Raw genomic sequence first — 18,719 nt, 5'->3', positions numbered from 1 at the left:
GACAAGGTTACTAATAACTTTCATTGCATGAATTATGCTTTCAAACATCAATAAAATTATTAATTACCCTTGATAAGTTTATACCTACTGAAAAACTGTTCATGTTGTTTGATAAAAATAATTAAAATGTCTTTGCAAGCTCTTGAAAATTACACATCAATACAATGTAGCACACAATTATTCATACTTTTCATTGAAGTAAGATTCATTTAGTCCTCTAGTTTACATGTTCACAAACCTCCTTTGTGACGATATGTTTATGAATTCTTTCATAAGCTTTTCTGTATTTAGCTTGTTCACCTCATCTTTGTGAGTGTAACAAACTGCCACATGGTTGAGGCAGCACTGAGACATAGTTTAACTTAACCACGTCTTCAACCGTCTTAATGCAGAAAAGCTGCGTTCACATTCACATTGTTTCACCAGTTTATTGGAAACACTGTACAAAACAAGAAATGTTTCATGGATGTCAAGGTTCTCATCTACATATCATACACATATTGCTTCCTGTTCAGCACCTGTAACATCTTGAGTACCATCAACCATTAATGCAAAGATTTTACTTTGCTGCACTTCATGTGCTATGTTCCTCAGTATTTGATGGCTGAACATCTCCATTATTTCATTCTGAGCCTGGGGTGATGCAAATGTGGTTTTCTTTGACAAGTAGGCTGTCAACTCAGGATCTTCCTCTTCCAGGAGCTTCATTAACTGCAGGAAGTTCCCCTCCGTATCAGTATGTCCACGTAATGCTAAACCTTGACGCAGTAAGAAATGTAAACTTCTGAATATTTTGGCTAGACTTCTTTTGCTGCTTCTTTTTTCCATCATGTAGCTGGACAGTCACTGAAGTTACATCAAGTGAACCTTCTTGAGGTATAGCGAATCTGTGCTGAGAGGAGGACTGGTGTTCGTTGAATTTCTGTTTTGCCTTTTTCCAGTTGCAAAAATCGGTGGATATGAAGGTATACTCCACTGACCTCTCCAATTTCCCTGTAAAAAGACCTCTATTTTCCGCCTTGGCACAATGAAAGCATATGACTTTTTGAGTCTGATTGTCGAAGTGCAGTCATGGGAACTCATCAAACCACTTGCCCTGGAAGTTGATATTTTGAGATTTTGCTTTCTATCGTGGTATTAGTTGTGCATCTGGATGATATGGTTTTCCACACTGCATCTGTGGAGTGTCAGATTTTTCATTACTGCACAAACTTGTTTCACAACTATCTGGTGGTTCATGATGTGCAATAGTTGCACAAGCATTTTCAGACTCGTCCTCTGATGAACATGGTATTTCCTCTGTATAACAAGTTTCTATTCCTTTACTTAAGGTGGTTGGATTATCTGCATCTACATTGTCACTTGTAGTACTAGTAACTGGCTTGTAGAACTGTCTAATATCGGAAAGTTTTAGACGCTTGCTTGTCATAATTGGAATATGTTTCCCAGATGACTCAACAGGCTAAAATACAGTCTTTATTGAAAACTCCAACGTACAACGAACGAAGATAGAACAGAATGGAAGTAGGACTGAACTGTACAATGTATTTAAGTCGAACGCGCGAACCTCACAATAACTACCGAGCCGACTGACCGTCTGGGCATCGCTGAGACAATAATGTGTGCTAGTTACAACACAAGTAATTGCAAGTTTCTCGAAAAATACTTAAACAATTACAAGTATATCATATTCCTGTTAAAGCTCATCAAAAGGCAAACACGTTGTGATATAATGTCTATAAGCACGTCTATTAAATAAAAACACCTAAAAAACTAGCAATACAATTCGAGTAGAGGCTTCAGGCCGTTGAAATCGCTCCTTTTGTGTTCTAATTGTACAAGAAAACACAATATTTTTTACTATCTATGATAAGAAAATATATTGCTCTTTTACCATAAAGCACCAGCACTTTATTAGAGGGCGGTGATAATCTGAAATTTCACGGATTAATGAGGGCCACAAACACAGTTCTAATGAGCCCTGTTGTAAAATTGAGGCTTAGACTAAAGGGAGCGGAAGGGGGTGATGTAGAGCGCGTCTGGTCCAAGCGGCTCGAACCTGTCGTTAACTGTACACTATGGTCAGCGGATTCGGCAGCTAAGGAGAGTAAGGCGTTCGACAATAAAAGCGGCTAGACATGCATAAGAACAAATGACGTAGGAAAACCGCACAATATACACATATGATTGATGCAGCTACAAGCTACAAATGGACTGCCAGATCTAGATCACAGGAGTTTACGCTTGGGAGTAATATTTTCGAATTTCAAGCTCTGTTCAATCTTTTGTGATAAAAATTTTACTTTATCTTACACTACGTACAAAACGTAGGTAGATTCTGTAATAGTGCTTGCAAGCCTATCATGTATACTTAGGCTTACTGACTGATACTTACGAACTATCGCTTAGATCGAAAAGCTTAGAAGCACGCCTATATTAAAGATGTACATTTCGGCTACTGAAAAGCCTACATCTAGGCCTAATTATGTAATTCGATTGGTAAGAACACGAGAATCACAAGAACAAACACACAATTTGTAGGTCTGTGATGCAATAAAACAATTCAACAGACTAAACTGTAGGGGGGATGATTGTATGCCACATACCCCCACCTAAAATGAAGGGGGGTGTATCCCACCCATACCCCCCAGGATCTACGCCTCTGCATAAGATATTTTGTGGTTATTCGTCACGACTGACTTAATAGTTTAGTTTTCAATTCGTTGAAGGTTTTATTTTTCCCGAGATAAATTAAGAATTTCTTCGTTAGTAATACTACTAACGTTGGTTATTGGTTTCATGAATATTCACCGTTGCCACAATGATATATTTTAGAGATATTCAGTAAAGAATAGTTGGTTATCCGAGGAAAGATACCCCATTAAAAATAAGATCCTTAGCTACTTAAAACAGTACAATTACAAAAGGGTATTTGTCAAGCGTTTCTCGCAAATTATAGGAGAATTAATTCTACTGTTAATGGGTGGCTTTGTGCTATTTCTAGGAAATAGCGTGCTCAGCTAAAAAGGAAGCAAGAGAAAATTCTCAACAGATGCGGCACTTGAAATTCTTTTTGGCAGGATTACAGTAAATTAATCTGTGAAACCTTAGGCCTAGTTAAATACATCAATCTTAAAGCCGTTATGCCGCAGCTAAAAATAACTTATCACTTGTGGTTAAAACAATTTTATTAATTTTCTGCAAAAAATAAGCTTTTTTGTATTGGTAACATTAAATATGACAACAATACGAGTGATGGACGAAACATCTTTAGGGACGAGAAGCCATGAGTTCAAAGTTTGTACTTAAGAAATTTTAGAGCCGTTATGTCGCGGTTAAAGTAAAATACATTCTGCTAACTTCAATTTCAAAGGTAAAAAGTGTGAAGTTTCCAGTTATATTCACTTCTCCTTCGAATTGATCAATGTTCTGTGTCTGAATTTTTTTATTTATTTTTAAATAGCTTCTAACTTATGTTCAAGTTTCTCTTTACAAATTTTTAAAAGAACTACAGGTAACATTAATTAACTGGTGTCAGTGTTATTAATATAGTATTTAACATCTATTTAGTAACGTTAACAACTAATGGCTATGTGGTTAATACACTAATTAATATCTATTTAGTAACATTAACAACTAATGTCTCTGTGGTTAATACAGTAATTATTATCTAATTTTTATTTGTCTAGGGAGAAAATATTTTTTAATTGTCCTTTACTTTCTATCTGTCTTTGTCGAAGGAATATGACGCTGCTTTCTCCAGTTTAGGTCCCACACGGCCATGTGGTTGGTTAGGGCCCTCGACGAGTAATCCGAGAGTCGTAGGTTCGAATTCCCGTCGTACGAAACATGTTCGTTTTATAGTTGTGGGGCGTTATAAAGTAACCATCAATCCCACTATTCGTTAGTAAAGAGTGGCCCAAGAGTTAGCGGTGGGTGGTGATGACCAGCTAGCTGCCATCCCTTTAGTCTTACACTGCTAAATTATGGATGGCTAGCGCAGATAACCCTCGTATAGCTTTACGTGAATTTCAAAACTGACAGACAAACAATTCTCCAGCTTCTCCATTAGACATCTTGAAACATTTACTGTTTTTATTTAACCGTGCTGCAAAGTTCAGCAGTGGCTCCACCTTTCCTGTTCAAGGGACACATTTGTATTGAATTATTAGTTCAGCAGTGGCTCCACCTTTCCTGTTCAAGGGACACATTTGTATTGAATTATTAGTTCAGCAGTGGCTCCACCTTTCCTGTTCAAGGGACACATTTGTATTGAATTATTAGTTCAGCAGTGGCTCCACCTTTCCTGTTACAGGGACATATCTGTATTGAATTATTAGTTCAGCAGTGGCTCCACCTTTCCTGTTCCAGGGACACATCTGTATTGAATTATTAGTTCAGCAGTGGCTCCGCCTTTCCTGTTCCAGGAACACATCTGTATTGAATTATTAGTTCAGCAGTGGCTCCGCCTTTCCTGTTCCAGGAACATATCTGTATTAAATTATTCACATAAAATATGAATTGATCAGATTAACGATTCTGGTGAGGAAGATTCCTCCTCTGCATGCTGTTCATAAGCAATAACTATGAACACTACAACTGTAACTCTTTTCTCCTTATATTTCAGCTTTATAAAATAAACGTGGTTTTTGTGTTTATTTTTGAATTTCGCGCAAAGGTAAACAAGGGCTATCTGCGCTAGCCATCTTTAATTTAACAGTATAATACTAGAGGGAAGGTAGCTAGTCATCATCACTCACCGACAACACTTAAGCTACTCTTTTACTGAAGAATAGCAGGATTGACCGTATCAGTATAATGCCCCCACGTCTAAAAGGGCAAGCATGGTTGGTGCGTCTGAGATTCGAGCCCGAGATCCTCAGATTACGAGTCGAGCTCCTTAATCATATGGCCATGTTGGGCCTAGGTTGTTGTGATAAAGGATAAATTTTGACCTATTTTTCGGTTTCTATTTTATTTGACCATATAATAAAAGTTGTTTGACAACTGTAAAACTGCAGTGGAGATATGTTACACTAAACTTGTTGAATGTAAGCAGTTCTTCCAATGTGTAGAACCGACAGGAGGTCCTTTGGCTTTGGTAAGATATCTATCGTGTACCTTTAGACAGAACTAACTTGCCTTTTTCTGTTTGTACCTAATGGCCAGCTTCAGACGACTCAGATGCATTCGGTCACCATGGTGGAAAGCTGGACCACTGGGGTCGTAGTTCAAAATTGCTTCTAACTCGTAAGAACTGCGGGTGTGGTCAAGGAGTACTGTGGCAAAGTTTTGACACTGTCGACGAAGTTCCTGGAATAAGTAAGTAAAATCTTAAAGTACAGACAGCAGACGTCTCCTTAAGTCATAGCTAAGCCTTGAAACTGTCGGTGAAGTTTCTAGGACAAAATAAATAAAAAAATAAAATATAGCCAATAGATGTCTTCACGAGTCATAGTTACTAAATAAAATATTTGTTAATTATTGTTGTAAATACTGCTGTGAGATCGGTTTGGGTAGAAAGTGTGATTCATCCGAGTTGGAATTAAGATTAAGTGCAACATTCAACGTACTTTACAGTTTAACCAACTCATACACGTGAATCTAAACTATTATTCTAACACTGACTGCCATTCCAAACAACGTTTAATTTCGCACCGTTGTTAGGTCGTTGTAAATTGAGAGGTTCGTTGCAGTCAATGACACTGCCATTGTCCACTGCATTATAAACTTACCTTTGACACAGGTAAAAGGATAGTATCTAATGTTTTGTAATAATTTCATTCATTCATTAATTAAAACCTGCTGTAAAGGCTATCTGCGTTAGCTGTCTTTAATTTAGCAGTGTAAGACTAGAGGGAGGGCAGCTAGTCATCAACACTCATCGCCAACTCTTGGGCTACTTTTTACGAACGAATAGTGGGATTGACCGAAAGTTGTAACGCCCTCACGACTAAAAGGCAAGCATGTTTTGATGTCATAGGATTCGAACCCACAATCCTCAGATTACGAACTGAACGCCTTAACCCAACTGGCCATACCATTGAGCAAGGGAAGAGTTCTTATCTGTGGTATAAATAACAAGTAAAATAAAAAGTTCCAAATAGAGTGTTACATCAGAAATAAACCTTGTAACTTACTGTGTATACAGACCCTCGCTATTACAGCGGTAAGTCTACGGACTTACAATGCTATAATCAGGGGTTCGATTCCCTTCGGTGGGCTCAGCAGATAGCCCGATGTGGCTTTGCTATATAACAAAAACACACACACATACTCTGTATATAATTTACACATATATTTTAATTTATTTCATATATATGTGTTTTTCACCAGTCAACTAGCCCCTCGATAGTTTAACTGTAAAGTAAAAGGCTTATTATTTTAAAATTGGGGTTTGTTGCACGATAAAAATGTTTGCAAGCGCATGAAAAACAACGCACACTCGATTACAATCATTTAAACCAGATTAACGTTACAAAATGGGCACATTAGCGATGGCGTGAGGCAACTGATTACTAAATTTGCGATAAAAAATAAATGATGGGAAAAGGTGATTCCTAAACTCGAGCTTAAGATAATCGGTCTAAACTTCTAGATGACGCTTCATTTCAGCCATTTTGCGTTTAGTTCGAAGTGATCAGTATTAAATCAAAGAGCAATTTTAACCATTTCATTCTGAACCTGATACTCGCCAGATTATGAAGCGAGCTGTTCGTGAATTATACTCTACGATACCATTATATTAGCCAAAACAGCAGGTTAAAGTATGTTTTGACAGTCAATAATGGAGAGGACTTGCTATTTAATCAGTCCTAGTAAATCGATGGCATTCATTATACCGCTATGAAACATATGATATTGAAGATAAAACAAAAGCAATACATGGTCGGTCTTACAGACGACTATAAAAATGTTTAAAAAGTTAAATAATAAATTTCAAGATAGTAAAACTACAGTTATAGGGGTCAAATAAAGTACCTTCTAAAATATAGCGAACATAGTATGGTTAGTATAGTGTTATTATTATTACACACATTTTAAATTATTAAATAACTATAAGGAACAAGATTAATATAACGTTACATAAACTAATAGGCCTAACATAATGTATAGTAACTATAATTTTAATGTAATTTTACACAAACTAATAGGCCTAACATAATGTATAGTAACTATAATTTTAAACAATGTAATTTTACACGAACTAGTAGGCTTAACGCAATGTATAGCAACGATAATTTTAAACAATGTAATTTTACACGAACTAATAGGCTTAACGCAATGTATAGCAATGATAATTTTAAACAATGTAATTTTACACAAATTAATAGGCCTAATATAATGTATAGCAACGATAATTTAAAACAATGTAATTTTACACAAATTAATAGGCCTAACATAATGTACAGCAACTATAGATTTAAACAATGTAATTTTACACAAACTAATAGGCTTAACGTAATGTATAGCAAGTATACTTTCCTTCCGAAACTGTGAGAAAGAAAGATAACATAAGGACACGTAGGACTAGGTTGTTTGATATTTTAAAATATTAGCCTTATTTTTGTTAAGTTAGCTTTGCTTTATAAGTTGGAAGAGATCAAATTAAATCAACTTCGACTTTACAAGACAGAAGAGACAAAGTCATATCACTTTCTAAGTTAAAATATAGATGAGGTTAAACTATATTATCTTCGAGATATAAGATAGAAGAAGTTACGAAGGTTAAACTCGAACAGTTTCTAATCTATGAGACAGAATAGATTACAAAGGTTAAACTCGAACAGTTTCTGTTCTCTGAGACAGAATAGGTTACAAAGGTTAAGCTCGAACAGTTTCTGATGTATAAGACAGAATAGATTACGAAGGTTAAACTCAAACAGTTTCTGATCTATAAGATAGAAGATGCTGTCTCTACAAAACACTGAAAAATTTATAAGAATCTATAAAAATTGTTGGACGTGAAAAACGAATAAAGTTCTATTTAGTATCTAAACGTTTGTTAAATAAAAACTATAAACGAGTCAATAACGAGAAAATATTCAATTCTTTAGTCATGTCTATTTTTTATGTTGGTCAGTTGAGATTGTTATGTCCATGGTGTCAGAATCCATCAATGGAACAGCTACATTGAGGTTAGTAACCAATGTGGGGTTGCATTAAAACACCTACAACTTGGTCGTCAATGTTTGAAACAAATACTCACAAGATGATGGCTGGGTTCTTACTGTTTTTCTATCTGCTGAGTTTTCTCTGTATTCGCACCGGACTTTTGAATCATTTTTAATAACAAGCTATTCTTACCTTTAACTTTCTTCACTAGAAGCTGCCCTAATCCGTTATACTCGGTCTTTCACAACTCTATATCTTTATAAATATAATAGTACTGTCTGTTTTATATCCATGTAACTACATATCTGTATAAATATAATAGTACTGTCTGCTGTATGTCCATGTAACTACTTCGTCCTTTGTTGACGGAGGTACATACAAATTTTGCAGTTTATGTGGGTATTTTGTTACAACTACATATAAGGCAAGTAACTTTACATGTCCTGAGATAACCTTTCATTAAACATGAATTTACATAACTTCCCTCCAGGGAACAGGTGCTCTAGCTAGTTGTTGCGATAATGTACACACTTACATGTAAGATATTCCCAATATAAATAATTATAGTTGTATTTCTTTTTTACTGTAACTACCTTTTACATTCTTTTCTTCATAAGGATATAAGTATATCCATTTTTACTCAAATCCGTATATTTCAGTTCGTTGACTCAGAGCTGCCCCCCAGTCGCACATTGGTATATCTGCGGACTTACATCGTTAATATCCGGGTACCGATGACCGTGGTTGGGTAGAGCACAGATAGCCCATTGTGCACGTTTGTGCTGAATTCAAGACAACAGCACTCAGAGAGTCTTCATGTACACATTTCTAAACTTTCGTAATTAGGTAACCACTCATTACCAGGAAACTATAGATTATCAAGGTAAGTATGTTGTTCCTAGGAAACCATTTCCACACTAAATAACCAAGTCATGTGCCCGGGTAACTACTTATAACAACTACTAAACATATTTATTGAAATATGCTTTGAAAACAAACATTGAATGATACTGCTTTTCTGTTGCAAACACCATTTAAATCCAATTAAATAACTTTAAATTACAATAGAAAGGGGCCCGGCATGGCCAAGCGTGTTAAGGCGTTCGACTCGTAATCCGAGGGTTGCGGGTTCGAATCCCGGTCGCACCAAACATGCCCGCCCTTTCAGCCGTGGGGGCGTTATAATGTGACAGTCAATCCTACTATTCGTTGGTAAAAGAGTAGCCCAATAGTTGGCGGTGGGTGGTGATGACTAGCTGCCTTTTCTCTAGTCTTACATCGCTAAATTAGGGACGTCTAGCGCAGATGGCCCTTGAGTAGCTTTGCGCGAAATCAAAAAAACAAAAAACAAACAAACAATAGGAAAGGAGAGACCCTTTTAAATTAATATTTTATTGTTGATATGAAATAAACATGACATTTACCTGATACTCGTGTTTCATGAATATCAACCGACTCAGTTCCCAATTAACCAAGTTAACACGACATCTAGTTATCTGATACTCGTGTTCCATGAAGATCAACCGACTCAGTTCCCAACTAACCAAGTAAACATGACAGCTAGTTATCTGATACTCGTGTTTCATGAAGGTCAACCGACTCAGTTCCCAACTAACCAAGTAAACATGACATCTAGTTACCTGATACTCGTGTTCCATGAAGATCAACCGACTTAGTTCCCAACAAACCAAGTAAACATGACAGTTAGTTACCTGATACTCGCTTTTGAACTCATGCTCTATGAAGCTCAATCGCCGCAGTTCCCAACTGAGTTCGAAGGCGGTCAGAACGTGGTCTTTGCTAGAAAGTGCAATGAGTGAGGGCGAGGCCAGGGCGCGATAAGTGTTGATCCGGGACCGAGAGTGTCTCAGGCTGTCCTCGGAGCTGGACACCACGCAGTCGCTGCATCCACATCGCACTTGGTGAAGAATGGAAAGAGTTGCACCACGATCCAACAAAATCTTGATGATTTCGTAATATGTCTCTGTGAGCTGCAAGAGTTAGGGGACACGTCTGGGGTGAAGGTGCCGTCTCTTGGTCTATAGCTTCCCAGCTCTGGAACAGACGGGAAATATTAAAAGGTCTAACTCCTTGTGATATTTATAACCTTAAACTTTTACCGGTTTTGTGACTTTAAGACATACTGTTCGGGAAGTCATTTCACACACAATTTATAATAAAATTACTCGACCCCGCTAGTACAACGGTATGTCTCCGGATTTACAACGCTAAAATCAGGGGTTCGATTCCCCTCGGTGGGCTAAGCCGATAGCCCTATGTGGCTTTGCTATAAGAAAACACACACCTACAATAAAATTACTCAACTTTTAAAATGAATTTGTACAACCTGAATCACATTCATATATATCAAAATGTACAAACGTAAAATACAGTCCTTGTATAAATTATATACTAAAATATACTCAAAAATAAATCAGTCGAGGCTTATTAAATGTACCTCTCTCCTTTTGTACTCCTTCAATATTTTATTGTAGTCAATTTCTCCTGTCTTTACGTTATCTGAAATGTACAACCTTCACACAAGAAGAAAAGATCAAGTTTTAGGATATTATTTAGTAAGTTGGTTTTTCCGTAACACGTACATCCTGCTATTGGAATGAACTACTATTTCTTCAGCGAACACTATCCATTACTTGACAAGTAAATATAATCTGTAAAGAACGTTATGTGAGGGACTAGGCAAACCTACCTGGATGTGTCAAAACTAATACCGATAGCATTTTAAAGACGTTTTGAATGAAGTTAAACACAAAGCTACGTTGTGGGATATCTGTTTAAGTTAACCCGAAGATGATCTGAGAAGGTAGAAACGTTGGTCTCTAGTTTCATTAAAGTTCTAATATCCATACATTTTTACTTCAAGTAGGTTTCTCGTTATCACGAGTTACCCGGTTATGCTTTACACTATGAAAAATAACTTTCAAATTCACATTAATATCGCCATCTGGTAATAACTATTGTATATATTAAATGAACAAGCCATCTGCAACCTTGCCCACTCTCCTCAGCAGCCTAGCAATAAGTCTGCAAGCGTAAGCCTTCAATACCCTTTGTAGGCAGAGCACAGATAGCCCATTGTGTAGTTATGCGCTTAGCAACAAATCCAAACTAAACCTCTATCCTGACAACTACAATAATTTCTCACTAATTTTAAATTACAATATCTCTATTCAAGATGTTTCCAAAACGTTCTAAAGGAACATATTTACGCTGTTAACATACGTGAAATTGAAATTCTTTACTTATTACTTCTAAACAAATATTTTTAAAAATCTCTCTTGACGAAAACGAAACGTTTTAAAATATTCTTAAAGTATTCTAAAACATACAATAATTACGTTTTTAAGGTTGCTTTATTTTTAAATAGTTTGTAAAAGATACAAACTGAGCAATACCTCTATCAATACAACATCAATATATAAATATAGCTATATCTTAGATTTATAAGTGCTTGGAAATGTTAAAATCATGATTTGAAAACAAATAAAACATGTTTCCTTTTTAATTTTAAGGGGCTATGCTGGGGAACATCTCTTTATTGTTTCACCATTAAATTGTGTTTGAATTACATTAATAGTGTTAACCCTATCTAGCTCCACATTCTTGTTGTTACGTCATGGTGCATCATGTTTTCCCCAGGAAAACTTTCTAACTGCACTGATAAGTAGCTAGCAGCTATCACGGCTGTCGGGTTCTGAAACTGTCATTATTAGAAGAAAAAAGCCACCATAATTTTATCCCATAGCAATCAGAGATGGAGACAAATCGGTTTCACGATCATCTCCGCAGTGATAACTTATCTTTACGACTTATATCGAACATGAGTTGGTGCTCAAAGCTAACAGATCAAAGGTTTATTAGCTGAGAACACGTTGTCTCCTGAATCAGAACTTTCTAGAACTTTATGACCCTCATAATCTCTCGCCCAATCTCCACTGGTTAACCTAGCAATATTTGCTGAGATTAGAAGCTATTAAATCAGCAGAGGTCGAGTCCTTATTTCCAGGGCAAGAATATATACTGTGGCAGTATACAAATATTTAGTTTATTTTTTATGGTTCACTGGAGATTACTCATAACGTATATATTTAAGGATTTTCATATCTAGACTTGTTATATCTATTTAAAACAGCCCCCAGTGGCTCAGCGGTATGTCTGCGGACTTACAACGCTAAAAACTGGGTTTAGATACCTGTGGTGGGCAGAGCACAGATAGCCCATTGTGTAGCTTTGTGCTTAATTCAAAAAACAACAACAACAAACTATTTGAAACAACGTAAGTTGTAGAACAAAGTGAGCACTTGAATGAACCCTAGTACAAAAATTAACTCTTTCATTATAATCAGAAATTTCTAGTTTTATTTCTCTGTGTTTTATACAAATATATATATATATATATATGATTAATTATTGCTTTGAATACTGTATCTGTGTTTAGAAAAAATATATACACTTCATAGTTAGTCGATTTAGCCTTTCTATTAATACTACATGATTTTATCATTGGTTATTATAGTAAGAAATATTTTATCATTGGTTAGTACAGTGAGAAATATTTTATCATTGGTTAGTACAGTGAGAAATATTTTATCATTGGTTATTACAGCAAGAAATATTTTATCATTGGTTATTACAGCAAGAAATATTTTATTGCTGGTTAATACAGTAAGAAATATTTTATCATTGGTTAGTATGATAAAAAATATTTTATCATTGGCTATTACAGTAAGAAATATTTCATTGCTGGTTAATACAGTAAGAAATATTTTATCATTGGTTAGTATGATAAGAAATATTTTATCATTGATTATTACAGTAAGAAATATTTTATTGCTGGTTAATACAGTAAGAAATATTTTATCATTGTTAGTATGATAAGACATATTTTATCATTGGTTTGTATGATAAGAAATATTTTATCATTGGTTAGTATGATAAGAAATATTTTATTATTGGTTCGTATGATAAAAAAAATATTTTATCATTGGTTAATACAGTAAGAAATATTTTATCGTTGGTTAGTATGATAAGAAATATTTTATTATTGGTTAATACAGTAAGAAATGCTTCACGATTGGTTAGTACAGTAAGAAATTTTTCATAACTTGCTAGCATAGCATGAAAGTTCAGATTTCGAATAAACTATTGATTGTTAGTAAAGTAAGAGAGATTTCGTGATTGGTTAGTATGGTAAGAACTAGTTCATGATTGGTTAGTATCGTAAGAAAGTTTTTAATGATTGGTTACTATAGTAATACAATTTTCTCGACTGGTTAGTGGGTTAAGAAAAATTTAGTTTCTGATAAATAATTGCGTTCAAGATAAAAACATTTATAAATATTTCTATTTCTCTTAGCCCTGTGTTCCAGGAACTTCTAACAGTGGTGTTTATTAAGAACGTGTTTCATCTCAATGGGGGTTCGCCATTCTTGTGGACCTTTTCTTCGTGTTCCAGAAGCTTCTCGACCGCCTCCACGTACTCTTCACTTATTGCATGTAATAACGCATCTTTCATTTCGATGTGGAACCCGATCAACAGTTCCAGCATTTCTAGGTTCTCGTTATCAATAGCCATGAGAAGGGCGGAACGCCCCAGAGGATCAACACAATTGATGTTCATATTTCCCTTTTCTCTGTTGCTCTCAGACATCTAAAGTATACCAGAAAGTTTTGGTAAAATAGATAGGTAACGATTTAAAACAGATAGGTAGTGATGTAACACAGATAGGTAACGATTTAAAACAGATAGTTAGTGATTTAACACAGATAGGTAACGCCCTAAAACAGATAGGTAATGATTTAGGAGAGATAAGTAATGACTTAAAACAGAAAGGTAGTGATTTAGGACAGATAAGTAACGACTTAAAATAGATAGGTAGTGATTTAGGACAGATAGATAACAGTTTAAAACACATAGGTAATTATTTAACACAGATAGGTAACGCTTCAAAACAGATAGATAATGATTTAGGAGAGATAGGTAATGACTTAAAACAGAAAGGTAGTAATTTAGGACAGATAAGTAACAACTTAAAACAGATAGGTAGTGATTTAGGACAGATAGGTAACGGTTTAAAACAGATAGGTAGTGATTTAAACACAGATAGGTAGTGATTTAAGCCAGACAGGTAACGGTTTAAAACAGATAGGTAATGATTTAGGAGAGATAGGTAACGGTTTAAAACAGATAGGTAGTGATTTAGGACAGATAGGTAATGATTTATAAGAGATTGATAATGATCTAGGACAGATAGGTAATGCTTGAGGACCGATAGGTGATTTTAGAAACGACGGGTAATAATTTAGAAGAGATAGGTGATGCTTGAGGACAGGTAGATGATGATTTAAGAGAGATAGGCTACGCTTGACGACAGATAGGAAATGATTTAGAACAAATTGCTAATATCTGAGGACAAATGCACAAAACCTGGAACCTCAGAGTTAAAAATGTTTCTAATGAGAATTTGATTTTAAAACGTTATTCAAGTTCTCGAACAATGACTGAGGTAAACTCTCTTCATAGTGACATTTTAAATATCCGGAGATGAACACTTAGTCTATAAATACAGAGTAAACATACTTGTTTCAGTAATTACTGAGTCAGGTTTTTGCTTTTAATATTTATAAAGCAAATATCTTGGTTTCACTTTAAAGCTAACTTTGCCATCTTACAAGATCATTTTTGACTACTTTAAAAGAGCTGTCTTTAGGATATCTCGGGGATTCCATCTTTGGGATAAATCTGAAGCTTACAGTAACTGATGGGACGAAGACCCGATTGGTCACTTTGTTACTATTAATTTATCGACTTTATGAATTTAAAACCATATTTACTACTTATGTGTCATTATGTTTATGTTATTTGTATTTTTACAGGGAACAAAGAACAAACGTCATTATGTGAATAATATAATGAAGGGTTGTAATATTTACAAGGAGATTCTGAAGTAAATTACAAACATATGTATGTCAGCTGTGGTTAGAAGGAATCTTACTCCATATTTCAAATGTTCAGTGTTACCTTCTGACTGATGCTAAGTCTCCTCTTTCTACTGATAACAGAAATTTCTTCTCTGCCAATGAAAGTTGACCTTCATGTTTCAGCATAGAAATGTGACCAGGACTTGAATTTATAGAAAAATGCTCTGAAAATTTTCTCTTGTCGAAATTATCTTCAGACATATTTGATGATTCTACATCCATTGTTAAGTAAATTTTAAATGGTTAACAAATGCAGTTCTATTGCTGGCCTCTCTGGTCATCTGCAAATATTAGAAAATCATAGATGAGTTATTACTATACTATACTACATATCGTGATATAACTTGTCATGTCTTACTTATCTGTACAATACTATTACTAACATATTCCGAAGTGGCAAACGGATATATACGTATGTTATATTAGAACCTGTCGAACTTTTAAAAGATTGTATCCCATGATACAATTTTTAACTCTTAACTTCCTGATTGTTTGTTTGTTTGTTGTGGAATTTCGCACAAAGCTACTCGAGGGTTATCTGTGCTAGCCGTCCCTAATTTAGCAGTGTAAGACTAGAGGGAAGGCAGCTAGTCATCACCACCCACCGCCAACTCTTGGGCTACTCTTTTACCAACGAAAAGCGGGATTGACCGTAACATTATAACGCCCCCACGGCTGGGAGGGCGAGCATGTTTAAAGCGCTGACGCGGGCGAACCCGCGACCCTCGGATTACGAGTTGCGCGCCTTACGCGTTTGGCCATGCCGGGCCCTTAACTTCCTGAAACATGAGTTACAGTTGTAATGTTACTCCATGTGGGCAGCTGGATTGTATCTACTGAACACAAGAAATATCACGTAATTCATGACTGATACACTTTTTTTCTACAGTTCAGTTTGTTTGTTTAGTCTTCCTTTTGTACTGTTAAGTTTCTACATGTCTTCCTGGTTTACACTTCCTGTTGTCCTGTTGCGTTTCTACATGTCTTCCATTATTACATTTCCTGTTGTCCTGTTAAGTTTCTATGTGTCTTCCTGGGTTACATTCCTGTTGTTCTGTTAAGTTTCTATGTGTCTTCCTTTATTACACTTCCTTTTGTACTGTTAAGTTTCTCCATGTCTTCCATTATTACACTTCCTGTTGTCCTGTTAAGATTCTATATCTTCCTTTATTACACTTCCTTTTTCCGTTCTGTTAAGTTTCTCCATGTCTTCCATTATTACATTTCCTTTTGTACTGTTAAAATTCTATTTTTCCTTTATTACCTTCCTGTTGTCCTGTTAAATTTCTATATGTCTTCCTTTATTACATTTCCTTTTGTACTGTTAAAATTTATTTTTCCTTTAGTACACTTCCTGTTTTCCTGTTAAGATTCTACATTTCTTCCATTATTACATTTCCTTTTGTACTGTTAAAATTCTGTTTTTCATTTATTACACTTTCTGTTGTCCTGTTAAGTTTCTATGTATCTTCCTTTATTACACTTCCTGTTGTCCTTTTAAGTTTCTATATGTCTTCCATTATTACATTTCCTTTTGCACTGTTAAAATTTATTTTTCCTTTAGTTCACTTCCTGTTGTCCTGTTAAGTTTCTATTGGTCTTTCATTGTTACACTTTCCTTTGTGCTGTTAAGATTGGGAGAATTTCTCAGCAAACTGTTTTCAAGACACATGCTAACAAAGTGGTACTCTCTGAGAATAAGTCAGTTTTTTAGTAATGATTTCATAGCTTTGCCACAAGGTATGTTTCTGCCAGATTTTTGTCTTTACAAACTCAAGTTCTCTGTTCTTTACTCAATATACAAGTACACGATAGCAAATTATCTTGAGTTCTCGTGTCCTTTGGTTTTTACTATTCTGTTGAGCCTAATTTGTAAAAGTAGCCTGAATGTAGCAGTCAAGCAGGCCATGTTTTAAAAATCTAATTTAAGCCACACGAAATCAATATGATAAAATTTAAACATAAAATCCATTTTACCATAAAAAACAGCGCAAACCTTTTTCTCCACAAAGAGATTGTAAAATGTGTCTCACGTGTGGTCAATAAGAAACTTAGAAGTTTCGAAATATTTATATCCTCATGTATAGTCCTAGGAACTAAATATTCGATTACTGTCTATCAGACTCTTCTATGGGTAAATAACAATAGAAATAGAATCAACAAATAGCAAATTTCCTGCACTAACCCTCCGTTGCGAATACCATCTTCGACTTTCATAGTGTTTGGACAAGAACCGCTGTACTAACTTGTCAACGCTGATACATTTAGAAGAAACTAATGTATAAACCCTCTGGGTCTGCTATAACAGACAAAGAAAACTATCGTTCCTAAACCTAATAAAGACACTGTCAATATTAGTCTTTCCTATTTTGTTAGGAATATATATTCTTATCTCCAATAAATTAGCGAATTGTCCCACCTAGGACTATTTACACTCAAACATTAAAGCAAAATCTGCCCTCTATGTAACCAAATATTAATTATTTCACACGTTTCTGTCTTCATGAACAACCTTTTGTTTGTATTGTGTGAAAGTCGTTTCCTTCTTGCACGTTTCTTTATTGTCTCATTTCTCAACATCAATCTTGAAGACACGAAACTTCATTCACAATAACGACAGGTTGTTGACTTTAATAAATATAGGCCATTTAAAACATCAATTAATAAACGTGTAGCATAAGACTTGAAACCTATGAAATCTGTTAAGGTTTGACATAGCGTTAATACATGACGTTTAGTAAAGATTTAGTAAAGTTACATAATTATCTTACTTTGATGGTCACTTGTCTTCATTAAATGTTGTTTTGTTTGTTTGTTTGTTTTGGAATTTCGCACAAAGCTACTCGAGGGCTATCTGTGTTAGCCGTCCCTAATTTAGCAGTGTGACACTAGAGGGAAGGCAGCTAGTCATCACCACCCACCGCCAACTCTTGAGTTACTCTTTTACCAACGAATAGTGGGATTAACCGTGACATTATACACTCACCACGGCTGGGAAGGAGTATGCTTTTAGCGCGACACGGGCGCGAACCCACATTCCTTGGATTACGAGCCACTTCCTTACGCGCTTGAAATGTTGTTTTATAATGTACTTCACGAAACAGCTAATGTTTTATCAGCTGTTGAATAATAACAATCACGAATATCAGTGCGTTTCTCCTATCCTGTCATTTCTATCAGCAGCTTCTTCATTGACACATCTCTTTTAAAAACAGATTTTATGTTGTTTTTTTGTTGAATAGTTTAAAATAAAATATTTTTATTAATATACTCTTGCATTAGATTCTCACCTTCCTCACTCGAGGCTCAATGTCTCATATACGGCAGTTTCTAAATTTACATAATTTAAGGCTTACTTTAGATAACTTTAAGTATTACATTTTAGTATTACTTTAGACAACGTTAATTATACATTTAGGTCTTATTTCTAAGGAGACTTTAACTATGCACATTATGGTCTTACTTTAGGCACTTTAACTATACATTTTAGTTTACTTTAGACAACGTTAATTATACATTTTAGTCTTACTTCAGACAACGTTAATTATACATTTGAGTCTTACTTTAGACAACTTTAACTTTACATTTGGAAAATACTATAA

At 35.1% G+C, this 18,719-nt stretch overlaps 1 pseudogene; it reads right to left on the bottom strand.

Annotated features, from left to right (window-relative positions):
• Positions 1 to 4,968: 4,968 nt before the first annotated feature.
• On the bottom strand, positions 4,969 to 15,339 carry LOC143228551 (transient receptor potential-gamma protein-like; annotated as a pseudogene).
• Positions 15,340 to 18,719: the final 3,380 nt, after the last annotated feature.

This window comes from Tachypleus tridentatus, chromosome 10 (genome assembly GCF_004210375.1).
Source record: "Tachypleus tridentatus isolate NWPU-2018 chromosome 10, ASM421037v1, whole genome shotgun sequence".
In the NCBI taxonomy this organism is placed as follows: domain Eukaryota; kingdom Metazoa; phylum Arthropoda; class Merostomata; order Xiphosura; family Limulidae; genus Tachypleus; species Tachypleus tridentatus.
This window is presented reverse-complemented; position numbering and strand designations above follow the sequence as displayed.